This window comes from Myodes glareolus, chromosome 7 (genome assembly GCF_982192425.1).
Source record: "Myodes glareolus chromosome 7, mMyoGla1.1, whole genome shotgun sequence".
NCBI lineage: Eukaryota > Metazoa > Chordata > Mammalia > Rodentia > Cricetidae > Myodes > Myodes glareolus.
Genome location: NC_142032.1, coordinates 55,321,686 through 55,338,405, shown reverse-complemented (window position 1 = coordinate 55,338,405; position 16,720 = coordinate 55,321,686). Strand labels below are relative to the sequence as shown.

General features: G+C 48.6%; 1 long non-coding RNA gene across 1 annotated transcript; it reads right to left on the bottom strand.

Annotated features, from left to right (window-relative positions):
- Positions 1-12,456: 12,456 nt before the first annotated feature.
- Positions 12,457-16,084, bottom strand: LOC146893558 (uncharacterized). The gene is made up of 3 exons (XR_015002956.2): positions 15,348-16,084; positions 13,767-13,900; positions 12,457-12,906 (listed from the first exon to the last, which is right to left on the bottom strand). It is a non-coding gene; the product is annotated as an uncharacterized LOC146893558 (long non-coding RNA).
- Positions 16,085-16,720: the final 636 nt, after the last annotated feature.

The window sequence follows — 16,720 nt, the reverse complement described above, 5'->3', positions numbered from 1 at the left end:
AGGGGAGAGGAGGAAGGGGAGAGGAGGGGGAGAGGAGGAAGGGGGAGAGGGAGGAGGGGGAGAGGAGGAGGAGGGAAAGAGGAGGAGGAGGGGAGAGGAGGAAGGGGGAGAGGGAGGAGGGGGAGAGGAGGAGGGGGAGAGGAGGAGGAGGGGGAGAGGAGGAGGAGGGAGAGAGGAGGAGGAGGGAGAGAGGAGGAGGAGGAGAGGGAGGAGGGGGAGAGGAGGAAGAGGGGGAGAGGGAGGAGGGGAAGAGGAGGAGGAGGAGGAGAGGAGGAGGGCGAGAGAGAACGAAGGGACATTTGAGCACAGGTGTGCATGGAGGGAAGACAGGATTCAAGGCTGTGTGATGGAGCAGCAGAGATGGAAGGAACCAAAGATCCAAACCAAGGAACCAAAGATTCCACGCAGTGACAAAGCTAGCAGAGTCCTGCTGATGTTTAGATTCCTTTCACTCTTCTGGCCTCTGAGACAGAGCACATATTCAAGTTGCCCTGGACTGAACACATCAACTAAACACAGCGCAGAGTTCTGGAGCCCAGCACTAACAGATACATTGACAAAAGCCTCTGGCACCTAAGGCTCAGGGGACATTATGAAAGAGGGGCTGGAAAGTGTAAGAGCCAGAGGTCAGGATTTGTTGTGAGATTGTGTCTCCTAATAAAGTCAGAAGACACAGCCATAGAGTCTCACCAGCACGCTTCCTAGACGTGAGCTGAACAATGACAACACCAGCAGACCTGCCTGTGAGGACCCCAGCCTAGACAAAGAACTGTAGGCAGCTGAGGGGCCAATACCAAACAATCAGCCCTGAACATACACACACTAAGCAGGTTATAGTCAGAAATATGTATGTATGTACATACATGCTGCAGTAACAATTGATGCAGGCCGTGAATCTGAAAGAGAGCAGGGAGGGTGGGGGTGGGAAGGAAAGAAGATGTTGTAATTGTATTATAATCTCAAAAATTCTTTAAAGTAAAAAGAAGTCACTACTAATACCAAAAATAAACAAATAAATGCACGGGAGCTGCAAAAAGACACTTTCAGACGCCCCCACGCCCCCCCCCCCCCCCCGCGCTGGCTTGCTGGGCTCTCCTTTCCAGTCACCCAGGGGCTGCTGTCCCCACCCTGCAGAGGGAACCTGGTCTGTCTGCGGCTGCTCAGCTCAGGTCTGGCATGACACGCGGAGTGTAGAGCCAGCCCTCGGGTCCTCTACACAGACTGGTACCCCAGGCTCAAGCCAAATGAATGTGTGCAGGATGGTGACCCAGGGCTGTCAGGCCATCTTGTCCTCTCCCATGCTTGGATTGAGCTCATTGATTGTTCAAACCTAAGATCTCCAGGCTTAAACCAGAGCCCTTGGAATCTAATTAAAATCTCGCCAGCCACAAAGCTGGTGTCCCCCTGGGAAATGTCCCCCTCGGCATTCCTAAGCCTGAGCCCTCCTCCCCGGACTCAATGGTCAATGAGCTTCAGCTTTTTCCCCTTCAGCGGCGCTGTGGAATCACGTGTCCGAGCGCTAGGTCTCCTCCACCTGAGGCAATCAGCCCGTTGGGAGGCTCTTGCAACTACATCTCTGTGCCAAGGTCTCCCCCAGAACCACTGAAGCCAGCCCGGCCGCAAGCAGACATCACAGGCAGCCTGCTCATTAGAGCCCTAGCAACAGCTGGGCTCTGGGTTGGACCCAAACTCCAGGTCTGAAGTCTGTCTTTCAATCAAATTATTAGTGCCCAGAGCAAACAAAAACGGATTCGAATTTCCCAGTCAAATTAGAGGTTCCGATTTTCCTTTTACAATGTGTATCGACTGCTTCCTTTAGTGATATCCATGACTCAGAATCAATGTCTAGTTCTTGTTTTGTTTTTATTATGAAAGCTCATAGGGACTCTATGTGGGAAAGTGTGGAATGTGCGTGTGTGTAGTGTGTATGCGTGTGTTCTGTGTGTGTGGTTTGTGTGTGTGGTGTGTAGTGTATGTGGTGTCGCATGTGTGTATATGTAGTGTGTGGATGTGGGATATGTATGTATGTAGTATGTGTGGATGTGTTGTAGTGTGTGTGGTAAGTGGGATGTGTGAATTTGTGTGATTTATGTGTGTTGTGTGTGTGGTGTATGTGTTGTGTGGTGTGTGTGTGTGTGTGTGTGTGTGTGTGTGCATGCACAAGTGTGTGTGCATGTGTATGGTGATGGAGATATAACCCCGGACCCAGGCATACTAAGCAAACATTCTCCCCACTGAGCCTGTATGTCTTTTGTTCACATAGCCCAGGGAGGGCATTTCCAGGCAACTGGGAGCCATTTTGTTTTCACGGATAGACTCATGCATGCACAGAGGGAGAAATCCAACTTCCAGACAGCTCTGGGCTCTCAGATGAATGCTTCCTCCCCTCCATGGCTCTTCATGGAAGCTCATGAATGAGTCACAGGGATAGAACTTACCGGAATCTATCAACTAAAAACTTCACTGAATCAAATATTACTCCATTCTCTATAATGGACTTGAGCATCTGTAGCTTCTGGTGCCCATGGGGGTCCTTGAGCCCATCATCCAAAAGATGGCTGCAGTGGAGGGATGTTCACCCATCACAGAGGCTGTTCCTGACAGGTGTCAGTGGGAAGCACAGGGCTGAAGACCGCACAGCAGAGAGGAAGGTAGCACAGACTCCTGACCCAGCAACCACCTCCCACACCGCTGTCACCGTGAGGCCAAGCGTCAGGGCCCCAGACAACCGGCGGTGTGCCACAAGTGCCTAGGGCCGACAGTTTCTTAACCTTGGCACTGACAAGGGCCAATGAGAGCTCGGTGTGGGCCAGGGAGATGGCTCAGCAGGACAGGGTGCTTGCCACCAAACCTGCCCACCTGAGTTTGATCCCCAGGCCCCATACGGTAGAAGGAGAGAACGGACTCCCACAAGCTGTCCTCTCGCCTCCATGTAGGAAGGAGTGGATGGTTGTGGAGCATTGTCAGTACGAGGTGTGCTAAGAGCCCATCAGTGTGCAGGGGAGCAGGAGGCTCTGGGTGCTGCCCCCAGCACCTGCTTGTCTCAGAACTCTGAAAGGCGAAAAGTTACAGGATGTCATTCTGTGCGACTGAGCTCACGATTAGGAAAGAAGGAGGTAGCCTAGAGTATTTATTAGAAAAGGCTTTGTGTCTTAAACCAATGAGCTGGGGACTTGGGAGGAAGCAAATGCCAGGCTTTGGGAGAGAAGAGGGCGGGAACTTTTCATGATCTGGGGCTATGTGAAGCCACACCGTGAGTCAACCACTCCTGCCTTTTCTCTGTGCTGGTGGCCCTGTCTGCAGAACTGTGTGTTGAAGGGCTGTGTGATGGCTCAGCAGCTGAGAGCGCTTGCTCTCTAGGAGACCCAGGTTCTGTTCCCAGCACCCACAAGGTGGTTCAGTCTTCAGTAACTCCAGCTCCAGGGGATCTGATGCCCTCTTCTGGCCTCTGAGGATATTGCATGTCTGTGGTACACAGATGTTTGCAGGCAAAATAATCATACATATAAAGTAAAATAATCAAATAAAATCTTAAAACTACTGTGTTTCCTCTACTCTCTTAAATTTGTTATTACCTTATTTCTAACAATGTGCATACACACAGAGAGATGAATAAATAAATGTAATTAAAAAACAAAATAAGGGCTGGAGAGATGGCTCAGAGGTTAAGAACACTGACTGCTCTTCCAGAGGTCCTGAGTTCAATTCCCAGCAACCACATGGTGGCTCACAGCCATCGGTAATGAGATCTGGTGCCCTCTTCTGGCCAGCAAGCGTACAGATTGACAGAACACTGTATACATAATAAATAAATAAATAAATTAAAAAAAAAAATAACATGAAAAGGGGTGCATTTCCTTTGGAAGGAAACAGACACTGTGGTAGGCAGGGTTCTTTAGAGGGATCAGAACCAGAGAAAGAGTGTGTAACAGAAAGGATGTATTGACTGGCTTACCCTGTAGGGTTCAGGGAGCTCAGAGGTGCCATCAGCATGCTCATAGAGAGCTAGCGGACCAGTTTCCCAATCCAGTCACCTTAGCCATCTCAGTGCGATGCTGGACAGTGACTCACTAGGGTTCTGTTCAAGGGCTGGAGGAGCTGGTCTCACCGCAATGGCAGGGGGTGTCAGCAAGACTGACGACTTCGGCCCCTGCCATCTTTATGCCTGTTTCTCCATCCAGGCAGTTTGCCTCTCCAGACACCCAGGTGCGCTTGCCAGCCCTAGGCATTTCTTCCTAAGTCCACAGTGACACCCAGACCAGCTATTAATGCCCACTTCACATCTCACACAGAGAATCCCAGGCAAGTCCTACATGTGTTTATTCAGATGGATCACAGGGAGATGCCTGCTAAGCTTAGGGAAAAGCAGGTGTGGTGATGCCCACTGTCAATCCGGCCCTTGGAAGGCCGAGGCAGGAGCTCAGAGTTGTCCTGCATAAGACATGTGGATGAGGGCCATGGTGGGCGATGGTCATCCAGGAAGTTAAGACAATTTTATCCCAGAACTCTGTAGCTTCCTCAAGGCAATTCATGCCCCCACAATGTCTGTTGAAGTTCCAGCCACCAAATCTACATTCTAGGTAACAAAGGGGAAAAGAGAGAAACGCCCCTGCCCCGCCACTCAATCCACCACCCCTACCCCTTCTTCGCCAACCAGAGGGTAACGACAGTCATGGGGCACACCCTGCCACAGGGAGGCTGTTGGAGGTGGTCTTTACCTAGGTGTTTTCACTGAGAATACACTTGGGGTCTGCTACTAAGAAAAAAGAAAATGAATCCTGGGTGCAGCCCCACACCTGACACCTGACTAAACGCCAGCCCGAGTCTGGTCTGGTGATACAGAAATGAGAATCTACAGCAGAAAGTGTTCAGCCCGACAAACAGACAAGACAACAGTGTGTACTCTTCTCACATCACGAATCTGCATGTGTCTAGCAAGCAGCATGCATATGTATATTCACAGACAGGCATATAAAAATACTTGTGTGGGCTCCACCCTGCTAGCTTCCCCGCCAGCCATCCCAGCTTCCATCCAGAGGGCCTTCGGAGTGATCCTTTGTCTGGAGAAGGACGGCTATGCAGTCGGAGGCCCACATTGGAGCAACGGATTGAGCCCCCCGAGGTCCGGAGGGGGAGCGGAAGGAGGAGGAACATGAAAGACGAAATCAGTACTGCGAGGGATGCTATCACCCACTGATACAAGGGAACGGATCTGATGAGAATTTACCAGGGCCAGTCGGACTGGGACTGAACGAGGACGTGATCTAGCCAGATTCTCGGAATTTGGCCGGATTCTCTGACTGTGGCTGGCCCGGGGTCTTTCTGAAAAGCCATTGACTATGACACTGGGACCTGTTTCCTCTGCATATGCTGGATTTTGGGGATCCAGTCTGTTTGGACGCTCGCCTTCCTGGACTTGGAGGGAGGGGGAGGGAGCTGGAGCTTCCCACAGGGCAGGAAACCCTGACTGCCCTGGGGGACGGAGGGGAAGGAGGGGGGGAGTGGGGGGAGTGGGAGGGTGTTGGGAGGGGGGGCGGAAATGGAAACTTTTATAATTTAATAAAATTTACTAAAAAAAAAAAATACTTGTGTGTACTTTGCATATATGTACATATATATGTAAGTATGTGGATATGTACACATTGTAAATTTGTATGTGTGCAATCATATATGCAAATGTGTGCATATATGTAAAAGTGTGTATGAGTATATGCATGTATCTATAGAGAGATACACATATCTACGGATTTCTCCCCTAAGGATTAAACATAGGGACTCAAGAATGCTAGGCAGGTTCTTTCCCACTCAGACTAGAGTGGGGGTAGAGAAAAGCTCTACCTGCACAGTCCAAGCTGACCTCAGACTCTCAATCCTCCTGCCTCAGTTTCCCCAGAACTGGGGTGACCAGGCTGCTGTGCACACCTGGTTCAGGGTTAAGTTCCAAGCTGTAAGAAGATCTGCATCCGTCTGGACGACACAGTTCATAAGCTTGAGTTACACCGTGCAGAACGTTGGCCGATGCACAGACGTTGCACACTGTTTTCAAGCGCTTGTAGAGATGGACGAACTGACCACTTGGATGACCAGAAGAATGGAGGGACCCACCTTGGAGCTATGGGGGTGCCGCATGGCAGTGAGACTAGAAAGCTTTTATTTTCATTTTAACCCCACTCAGTTAGAGAAGAGAAATCTGCCTTAAATAGCAAGTGATATAAAGGTTCATAAAGGAACCTGCAAATAAATGACAAAATATTTAGAACTACACATCTTCCTAAATATCACTTTTCAAACCCGGTGGGATGCAGTTCAAGTGCTTGGGGACAGAGTCTAAATTTACACCCTTAACTCTATTATATTAAGAAAAGGGGGGCTAGAAACAGACTGTAGCGTTCAACCAAAAACCTGGAAAAATAATAAAGATGAAGAAATAATATTAAAGGAAGTCCTTTTAACAAGAAGAACTAACAACAGGAGAGATGGCTCAGTGATTAAGAGCATTGGCTGCACTTACAAAGGAACAGAGTTTGATTTCAAAGCACCCATGCCGGGGGGGGGGGGGGGGGGGGCTCATGACCAGCATACTCCAGTTCCAGGGAATCCACTGCCCTCTTCTGGCCTTTGCAAGCAGCTGCACACATGTTCACACACACACACCTAAAAATAAATAAATAAAAATAAATAAATGCCTTTTTAAACAATTATTAATTAGATGGGGGTTTTAAAGTATAGAGGTATTTGGTATTGGATGGGCTGTTTTCTCCAGGATTCTCTTCCACGTCAGGCCACCAAGGATCTGAAGGGGCAGGAGTGGATCTCTCATTGGACAGAGGAACCAAGTTTGCAGTCCTGCTGGCTGCCCGTTCCCTTCCCTGACCCCACCAAGAACATGTCCCCTGTCACCCTTCACTACAAAGTGAACCACACATGAAACCATGGTCTCCAAAGGACAGGAGTGGGTGACAGTCGCCCTGCCCTGGGTGCATGTGTGGAGGTCAGAGGTCAACTTGTAGAAGTCACTTCTCTCCTTTCACTGTGTGGGTTCCAGGGATCAAACTGAAGTTGTCAGGAGTGTGGCACATGCCTTTACCTCTGTGATGGCTACTCTTGGTTGTCAACTTGACTACATCTGGAATTAACTGAAACTCAACTGGTTTAGTATGTCTGTGAAGGATTTTCTTTTCTTAATTAAATCACTGAAGTAGGAAGACCCACTTTCTTAAACTTTATTATTCTTTGTGTCTTTCACATTATGCCCCCGAGTTCACCCATCTGCCCTCCCATACACACACAATAAAAAATAAAATAAAATTTAAGAGAGAATAGGGGGGATCTCATCATGAAAGCCGCAGTGTGACACAGTGAGTCATGCAGTACCCCTTTTATCCATATTTTTATATGCAGGTGTTCATCGGCAAAAACCATCAATCTGGTTCAAGGCCCCTGGTCTCTGTCACACCATCAACACTGGTCCCTCACTGGGACTCTTCTTTGACATCTCGTTGCTGTCCTGTATCATGGAGATCCTTCCTGCAGCCCTGAGTCTGTAAAATCCCAACCACCGCCACCCCACCCCGTGCTCCAGCCAATCACAGACAGGGTGGATGTTGGGGTGGGCCCCCGCACATTAACCCTGGTTCTGGGCTTCAGCAGTTGCAGGGTTGTCAGCCCGCCAGCTCCCTGTCTTCACCACCAGGGTGAGCTCTCCAGCATTGCCTGGGTGAGGTGTAGGGGCCACTTTCCTGAGGGCAGGGGCAGGGAAGACCCACTTTTGATGCAGAACTTTTGAGGCAGGAAGATCTGCCTTTAATCTGGACCATGCCTGCTGCTCGCGGTCTACAGAGAGGGCATGGAAGAAGGAAGCTTGCTCTCTTTGCCAGCTTGCTCTCATGCTTGCTGTCAAGCCCATGCCTTCCCTGGCATTGGAGCCTACTTCTTCAGGATTCTGGCATACACTGAAGACCAGTTGAGACAGACAACCTCGTAGATTGAACAACTCTTGTATTCTTGACTCTTCCATTGGTAGACAGTCATTATGGGACCAACTGGATCACAGCCTGTCTATCATATGTTTGTGTGTGTGTACTTGTGTGCATGTGTCTGTGTGCGTGTTCATTCTGTAAGTTCTGTTCCTCTAGAGCACCCTGGTTAACACAGTTTCTGAGTCACCTCACTGACCCCATTGTCTTAATGCTCAAATCATATACAAATCCTGCAATTAAAAAAAGATAGCATGAATTTAAAAAAGATAGCAAAAAAGATCCCTGAAACCCCCAACAACCAAATGATCAAATGCTGATTCCTTAAAGACTAAATAAAATAAAGAAACTTCCAGCAAGTCCAATCAAAGCAAAAACAAAGACATAAGCAGTGGGAACAGAGGAGTGGGCCTATGGACATGTGAAAGCCATTAGACAAGACTGTGTAGGAGCTTGTGGTGAGGAATGCTAAACCCTAGAACTGCACACATTTAAAATAACATAAAAGGCAGATTTCACTTATTTTAGGAGGGAGGCATGACTAGTTTGCCAGCTGGATGGAGACGGCACACGAAAATAAAATTACAAACAATTCCACTTTTAAACATAGATTCAGGATCTTAAGTAAAATATGAGCAAAATAAATTCAGTGTGATAAGCTTTTAAAACATGTACACCAGAACCAGGCTGAGATTAGCCCAGGCCCAAAAGCACAGATCTTAGGAAGGCATTTCGGAAGAGTTAGAGACGCACTCGGGAGACTGAGGCAGGAGGATCTTGAGCTTGAGACCAGTCTGAGAAGCATAGTGAGACTGGGAGAGAGGTGGGGAGGCAGAAAATATCTGTCTCCGTAGGTGAAGAAAATTTGCAATATGTAATGATGTATATGGGGGCTGGAGAGATGGCTCAGCAGTTAAAAGCACTGGCTGCTCTTCCAGAGGATCTGGGTTAAGTTCCCAGGACCAACATGGCAGCTCACAACTGTCTGTAACTCCACTTCCTGGAGATGAGATGCCATCTTCTGGCCTCTAAGGGCACCAAGTATGCATGTGGTACACTATATAAAACAAAAATAATAAAAATTTTAATGTAATGTTTGTTTATGACAAAAACTGAAAATAAAACAGTACTTGAATTTATAGAACTCTCTATTAAACGCTCATCACAGCGCTTACACAAGGCTGTGAGCCCAGCACCTATCCCCTCACAGCAGGTAAATAACCTGAGAACTGTTTCTCTCTGATTCTGTATATATGATGTGCAGGTGTGAGTGCAAGTGTCCTCGGCATCCAGAACAGGGCTTTGGATGCCCTGGAGTTGGAGTCACACACAGTTGTGAGCTAACATGTGAGTCCTCTGTGAGACCAGCACACGTGTTTACCCACTGAACCACCCCCGAGCCTTCAGATATTACAGTCAATGTTAAGATATCTAAATTATTGTCATTACAGTTCAGGGAAAAGAAGAGCCAGCCCATTATTCAGCATTCAGCTTGAGGTCATTGCCAATTCAATAAGACAAGAAAAAAAAGTAGCAAACAATGGGTGGGGGGAACAACACACTGTGATTTCTTGCTGATGTTATGATTGTTGGCATAGGAAGTCCCTGAGTTTCAAGAAACCTTGAAAACTAATAAAAGTTCAGCAGGACTCCTGGATACAAGACAAACGTACATAGGAAATAGTTCATAATGTTCCCGTGCCTGGCAATAACCAATTAGGAAACACAAACAAAGCAAGTACCATAGTAGCAGTAAAAACTAGCTGTGTAAGACCTTCAGGAAGAACGTTACAAAATACAACTGCAGAACGCAGACATCGTGAATAAACAGAGATATATAGCAGTTTGTGGCTTGAAAGGCTCAATGACATAAACACATCAATCGTTTCTAAATTAACCCATAAAGTTAATGCAATTGCAGTCGAGTTCCAACTGGGGCCTGGAGAAAAGAATCCTAAGATGCAAATGGAAAAATCGAGGCTTAGAGAAGCCAAGGCCATCTCAAAGAACAAGTCAAGGGAGGCAGAGCTTTCCCGACCAGGAATTTTGCAAGCCTCTTGCTGAAAGAAAAACCGACAGCATTGCAAAGAGAGACAAGTAGACCCAGAATACGGAATCCAGCCACTTAATTAAATAAAATCGAAAATAAAATGAGCAGATAAAATAATTGTGCTGGGTCATCAGAGTGCTCATTTGGGACAAAATAATAAAACAAACAAACAAATAAAATGTTCTCTTTTTTGGAAACAGGGTCTCACTATACAGCCTTGACTGGCCTGGAAATTGTTATGTGGACTAGGCTGGCCTCAAACTCACAGAGATCCACCCGCTTCTGCTGGATTTAAAGGTGTGCACCACCACCCAGTGAGCTTTCTCGCTTCCTTCCTGTTTTCTTCATCAGCATGTAAAGTGCTAGATGCTATTATGACATTTTCAAACCATGTGTGTTTGTGATTCTCCTTCTGCCATCTACCCTCCCTTCTTGCTGCCTTCCTTCCCTCCATTGCCCCCACCCCACCCAGGCTCTTTTCATCTTTCAGGCCCCATGTGTCCTTTATCCCGCCTCCCACCCCATCTCATCACCTAATACCCCTCTTGTTCTCTTTTCAGGATTTTAAGGTTCAGAAGGGTTTGCCTCTACTTATACCTGTTTACAGACAGACAGACAGACAGACATTACAGGCCAGGATCCACATTTGAAGGAGAACATGTGGTTTCATCTTTCTAAATTTGTATCATCTTATTTAATATTGTACTTTCCAGGTGAGTCTATTTTCCTGTAAGTTCCATGGTTTCATTTTTCTTCAGAGCTGAATAATCTATTTTGTGTCTGTGTACCTCATTCTCATCATCCGTTCATCCACCGAGGAACATCTAGGCTGGTGCCGTTTAGGTTTCAGCTTTGCATGGCTGTAACAGGGGAGCCTAGACCACTCCTGTTTCCTATCCTACAGCCTGCGTGTACAGTGTGTGCATCCACTGGTTTCCCCTGGAACACTCATCCCCAGGAAACAGCAGCTCCGAGAACCAGGGAGTTCGTGTCCCAGAAGGATGTCCAGGAAGTGACGGGCAAGATTAACATGGCCAGGCCCCTCTGGAGGAAGGCCTGTGAAATGTATCCTATCCCATTCTTGTGGGGCCCTATAGCTGAGTCCCAGTTGCCCATCTCAGGACCAGTCCATCAACCTGTCCTTCCTATGACTTCCTCCTCTGACCCTCTTAGTGTTAACACCTAAATCCAGTCTCAGGAGCTGCTCCTGACAAATCACACCAAAGATAACAAAACAGTGGGCACACACGGACACACACGCACACACGTACACACACACACACACACACACACACAAAATGTGTGGAAGTTTCAAAGATAAAAAGTCAACTTCTAAACACCAGCAGGAAACAGAAGAGAACTTGGTGTATCCTGTACAAAAGAGCTTCTTACATGGGTGCTGGTTAGTACACAAACCTAGACATGCCTAGGAAGAAGGCTGAGGAATTGCCTTCAATCGGATTGGCCTTGATTAATGATTGATGTGGGAGAATCCAGCTCACTGCTGGCCAGGTGGGTCTGGATAGGAAAATTAACCAGCTAAGCCAAGGGGAGCAAGCCAGTAAGCAGCAGGCCTCCATGGGTTCTGCTTCAGTTCCTGCCTCCACTTCCTGCCTTGGCTTCCCTTGATAGCAGACTATATAACCTGCAAGCCAAATAAGCCCTTTTCTCCTCGCTTTGTTTTTGGTCCGTGTTTAGTCACAGTAACAAAAAGCAAATTAGGAGAGCGGGTGGAAAGTGTGCAGTTAGGAAAGAAATATCAACAAATGCGCCTGCATTTAGCACAAGATGTTGCAAGGGCTGGAAGTGGGGCTTGGGGGATGCTGAGTTCCATCCCCAGCCCCACACAAGAAAAATCATAAAATGTCAAAACAAATGACAGGCTTGGGCATGGTGCCAACAGCCCTTAACACCAGCACTTGGGAAGCAGAGGCAGGCAGATCTGTGTGAGTTCAAGGCCAGCCTGATTTAAACAGCACATTCCCAGAGAGCCAGCCGGGGCTGCATATTGAGCCTCTATCTCAAAAGTGAATTAGCCAGGTGGTGGTGGTTCGTGCCTTTGATCCCAGCACTGGGAGACAGAGGCAGTGAGCTGGCAATCTCCATGGTGAGGTCACAGCCTCTGGGCCAAGGCCACGCCCTCCACAGAGAAAGATAACTCACAGTGTAACAAGGGGGCTGCCATTTTCCTCGTGGGTGGAATTTTGGAAACAGTGAGGTAGCCTGAATGAAATGGCCCTCATTGGCTCCTGTATCTGAATGCTCGGTCCCAAGGTGGGGGGTACGCATTGAGGTTTAAAAAGCCCACACGTCTTTAATCCCAGCACTTTGGAGGCAGAGGCAGGCAGATCTCAGTGAGTTCGAGGCCAGCCTGGTCTACAGAGAGAGTTCCAGAACAGCCAGGACTGTTACACAGAGAAACCCTGTCAGTTTCAGGAGGTCCCATTTATTAATTGTTTCTCTCAGTGTCTGTGCTGCTGGGGTTATATGTAGGAAGTGGTCTCCTGTGCCAATGTGTTCAAGTGTTCTTCCCACTTTCTCTTCTATGAGGTTCAGTGTGGCTGGCTTTATGTTAAGGTTTTTGATCCATTTGGCTTGAGTTTTGTGAATGGTGATAGATAATGAGTCTATTTTCATTCTTCTACATGTTTATATCTATTTATGCCAGCACCGTTTGTTAAATATGCTTTCTTTTTTCCATTTGATATTTTTTGCTTCTTTGTCAAAAATCGGGCGTTCGAAGGAGTGTGGATTAATATTCGGGTCTTCTATTCGGTTCCATTGGTCCTCCTGTCTGTTCTTATGCCAATCCCAGGCTGTTTTCAGTACTGTAGCTCTGTAGTAGAGTTTTTGAAGTCAGGGATTGTAGAAACCCTGTCTCTAAAAAACAAACAAAAATCATTAAAAAAAAAAAAACAAAACAAAAAAAAACAGCGTTCCCAGTTAGAGCTCTCTCTGCCCCGTGCTTGTTGTGGACCAGAATGCAAACTCTTGGCTACTGCTCTAATGTCATGACTGCCTGCTGTCATGTTCACTGCCATGATAGTCATGGACTCTAATCTGGAACCCTGAGTCCTCATACTAAATGTTTTCTTCTGTAGGTTGCTCTGATCATGGTGCCATGATCAAAAGTAACCAAGACACACAGAGTCTTTGCTCTAGCGCCCCCTGCTGGGCATCTGGGGCCTACATCAGCGCTGCAGGGGGAGGCTTCTCCCATTTTCCTCATATCCTCTCGTCCCTGAAAGTGTCCCCAGCCCACTCCTGCTCTGTTTCCCCTTTACCACTCACAGATGTGACCCCTTGCCCTTCTATTCCATCTCCGCACAGCATCTGAACTGATCGGGCTTTCCCCACCGCGTGCTTGCGAGAGGCCACGAGATGCTGTGACTACCGGGTGATTGTGTCTCCCCCAGATGTTGAAGGGCTTACTCCCGGGATCTGTGACTGGGATTTGATGCTCAAAGAGCCTTCAGAGCTGACCGCGTAAAATGAGGCTGTCTCTAATCCAACACAACCGTGCCTAATGCAAAGCCAACCTTTGGACAGAGACAGACAAGTGCACAGAAAGAGAGCATCATGGGAGAATGAAGGTGGAGATCACAGCAATGCATTGACCGTTCAAGGGATACCGAAGATTGCCAGGGAACTACCAGCAAAGAGAAGAGAGCCCCAGAGAAGACTCTCCCTCACAGTGCCCAAAAGTAACTCACCCTGCGAACACCCAACTTTAGACTTACCAGAGAACCAGAAGCCAGTACATCCCTGTTCAAGCTTCTCTGTGTGTGGTACTTGATGCTCAGCCCTTCTGTGCTGTGCTGTCCCTGCACAGAGGGACACCCATCCTCGTTGGACCCTTCTCAGCTGATGGGCTCTGAGAGGAAGAGCAAGTTCAGGTTTGAAAGCTGGGCAAGGAGCTATTGCTTCCCTTTGCAGGGCACCTGATGAACCTTCAACTTATCATTTTTTTTCTTTCTTTCTTTCTTTCTTCCTTTCTTTCTTTCTCATTTTAAATTTTGTGGATGTGTGTGTGCGTGCACACATGTGTAAGCATGGGTGCTAGGACCTCTTATGTAGGCCAGAGGAGAGCTTGTGGGAGTCAGTTCTCTCCTTCCGTTCTATGGTGCCAGGGATTAAACTCACCTCTAGCCCCAGCTCCACATGTGCATACAAAACACACACACACACACACGCATGCATACACAACCTAGCGGAAGATCTCAGACCTCTGGGGAGGTGCAGTCAGAAGGATGAAGATAACTGCCTGAAATCCACTGGTAATTCTTGAGAGAACTATAAAAGCTGGCACTGGGCCCTGTTGGGGATGCGATCACCCAGCCCTGAGTATATTCTGTCCACTGCCTTCCACCTTGAGGTGGTATGGCCAAGGTGAGCCCTCACCTGTGCCTGCACTATGATCTCTGGGCTCTCAGCCTTTGGGACTCCTCCTGATAAATGTTAGCCCTCCTCCGGTATTCCATCACCAAAGCAGCAGGCGGACTGATACGGGAGACAGCTGTAGACTGGGCACTCAGCTTCTCTTCCATCCTGAGGTCCTGCACCGTGCACACCACCCGCCCTCTGCTGTGGACAGGGCGGGTTTGCTTCAGCTGCGCCAAGAACCCTGCAGACCCTGTCGGTGATGCTCAACCCTCCCTCTCTACGCTGCACCTCTGTAACCCCCCCCACACACACACACCCTTCAGACCCTGTCGGTGATGCTCAACCCTCCCTCTCCACTCTGCACCTCTGTAATCCCCCACCCTTCAGACCCTGTCAGTGATGCTCAACCCTCCCTCTCTACGCTGCACCTCTGTAACCCCCACTTACCCTTCAGACCCTGTCAGTGATGCTCAACCCTCCCTTTCCACTCTGCACCTCTGTAACCCCCCTACCCTTCAGACCCTGTTGGTGGTGCTCAACCGTTCTTCTCTACGCTGCACTTCTGTAACCCCCACTTACCCTTCAGACCCTGTTGGTGATGCTCAACCCTCCCTCTCTACGCTGCACCTCTGTAAACCCCATCCTCCTCCCAGTAGCTCTCAACCAGCAGGAAACTGCCATAAAGTTATGATATCTCTGGTCACCTGAACTTTGTCTACAAACTACAAGTGGTAGTTTGAGCAGCTGTTCTGACATCCTATGCCAGGGACAGCCAGCCATGAACTCCTTGTCAAACTGTCACCAGGAAGTGTCCCTCTACAGAACCCCACAATCAGGTCCCTTCCCGGGACCCATCAGCTGAGAAGGGTCCCCTGTGAACAAATGTCCCTCTGTCCAGGGCTGCACAGCAAGCGCCACACAGAATGGACTCTGCTTACCCCTATCTTTGATGGCTTGGGAGCAGAGCCTGGGATCAGGTTTGCTAGAGGATGTCCCCAGAGGGCAAGAACAAAGGACAGGGAAGGGAGGGGCTCAATGAACCCTACAGGTTATCGCTTTCAAAATGAGTGTTAAAGTTTAATCCCCGTGGTGAGAGATTACGAGATGCAGGGCTCTGCCCTCCCAAGTGGATTAATCCACTGTGATTAATGGACTGACGAGTTAATGGGTTATCTCCAAAGTGGCTCTGTTATGAAAGCCAGCTGGCCAGATCTCAGGAGCACCCTGCCTCTTGCCATGCGATGCCCTGTGCTTCCTCGGGACTCTGCCAACAAGAACATCATAGATGCGGCCCCTTGACCTTGGTCCAGCACCATGAGCCAAAATTAACCTCCTTTCTTGATGGCTTACACAGCCTGTAGAATCATGTTATCAGCAAGAGAAAAAGACCAAGATAGAAGGAATGTAGTCCTATGTCCAGAGTCTGCCAGACATGGTGGCTTCCTCAGTGGAGGGCCCTTCTCCACAGAAGGGAGATCTGGTCGGGATGCCACGAGAAACTGCCAGACAGAGCACGTATGTCCCAGAGCACAGCTGTCTCCTCTGCTGCCTCCGGCTTCTCCACTGATCAATCACCATTCCACTGTCTCTGGTGCGTGTCAGTCACCCATCCAACATGTCCCCAAGTAACAGAAGACACAAATCAAGTTTTGAGAGATGCCTCGCAGTGTTGATACCCTTCTAGCTTCCTGGGGGAAACAAAAAAATACAAAAACAAAAACAAAACCTTTACCGGTCACAGGCCACCCTTATGGAGTGAGGAGGTCTTCTAGGAGTACCCCCTTGCTGGCCAATGGGGTTTGAGGCCACAGTGTTTCCTTAAAGCCTACACCAGATAGAAGCAAGCGTGAGTTTCCCCTGAGACCCTGGCATGAGCTTCCATCTGAGCCCAGCTCTCATTCCTGCCGACATTTATCCTCCACTAAGCACTGCTTCGGCTCCCACCCCAATCAGCTTGTGCTGCACTGGGAGCCCAGAGCCAGGAACCAAGTGGCCGAGAGCGCCATCTAGTGGGTGAAAGGACAAGTTACTAGACGGGATGGGAGAGCCATGACTGTGGCTCCCATACCCCCAGTCTGCCCTACACGTCCCAGAAAAGGATGGGCAAGGTGCTGGACTGCCGAGGAGAGGAATCAAATGAAGAGGGACCAAAGGAGCTCCCTTGGGGGTGCCTGGAGCCCTGCCTTATATGCCTCTGCCTACCACAAGAGGGACGGGCACGTCACCCAGGGCACAATGGTCAGTCTCTGCCCCCTTCTCTCTCTTCGTGAGCATTTAAATCTGGTTTTGCTTGGTTGATTGGTTGACTTAT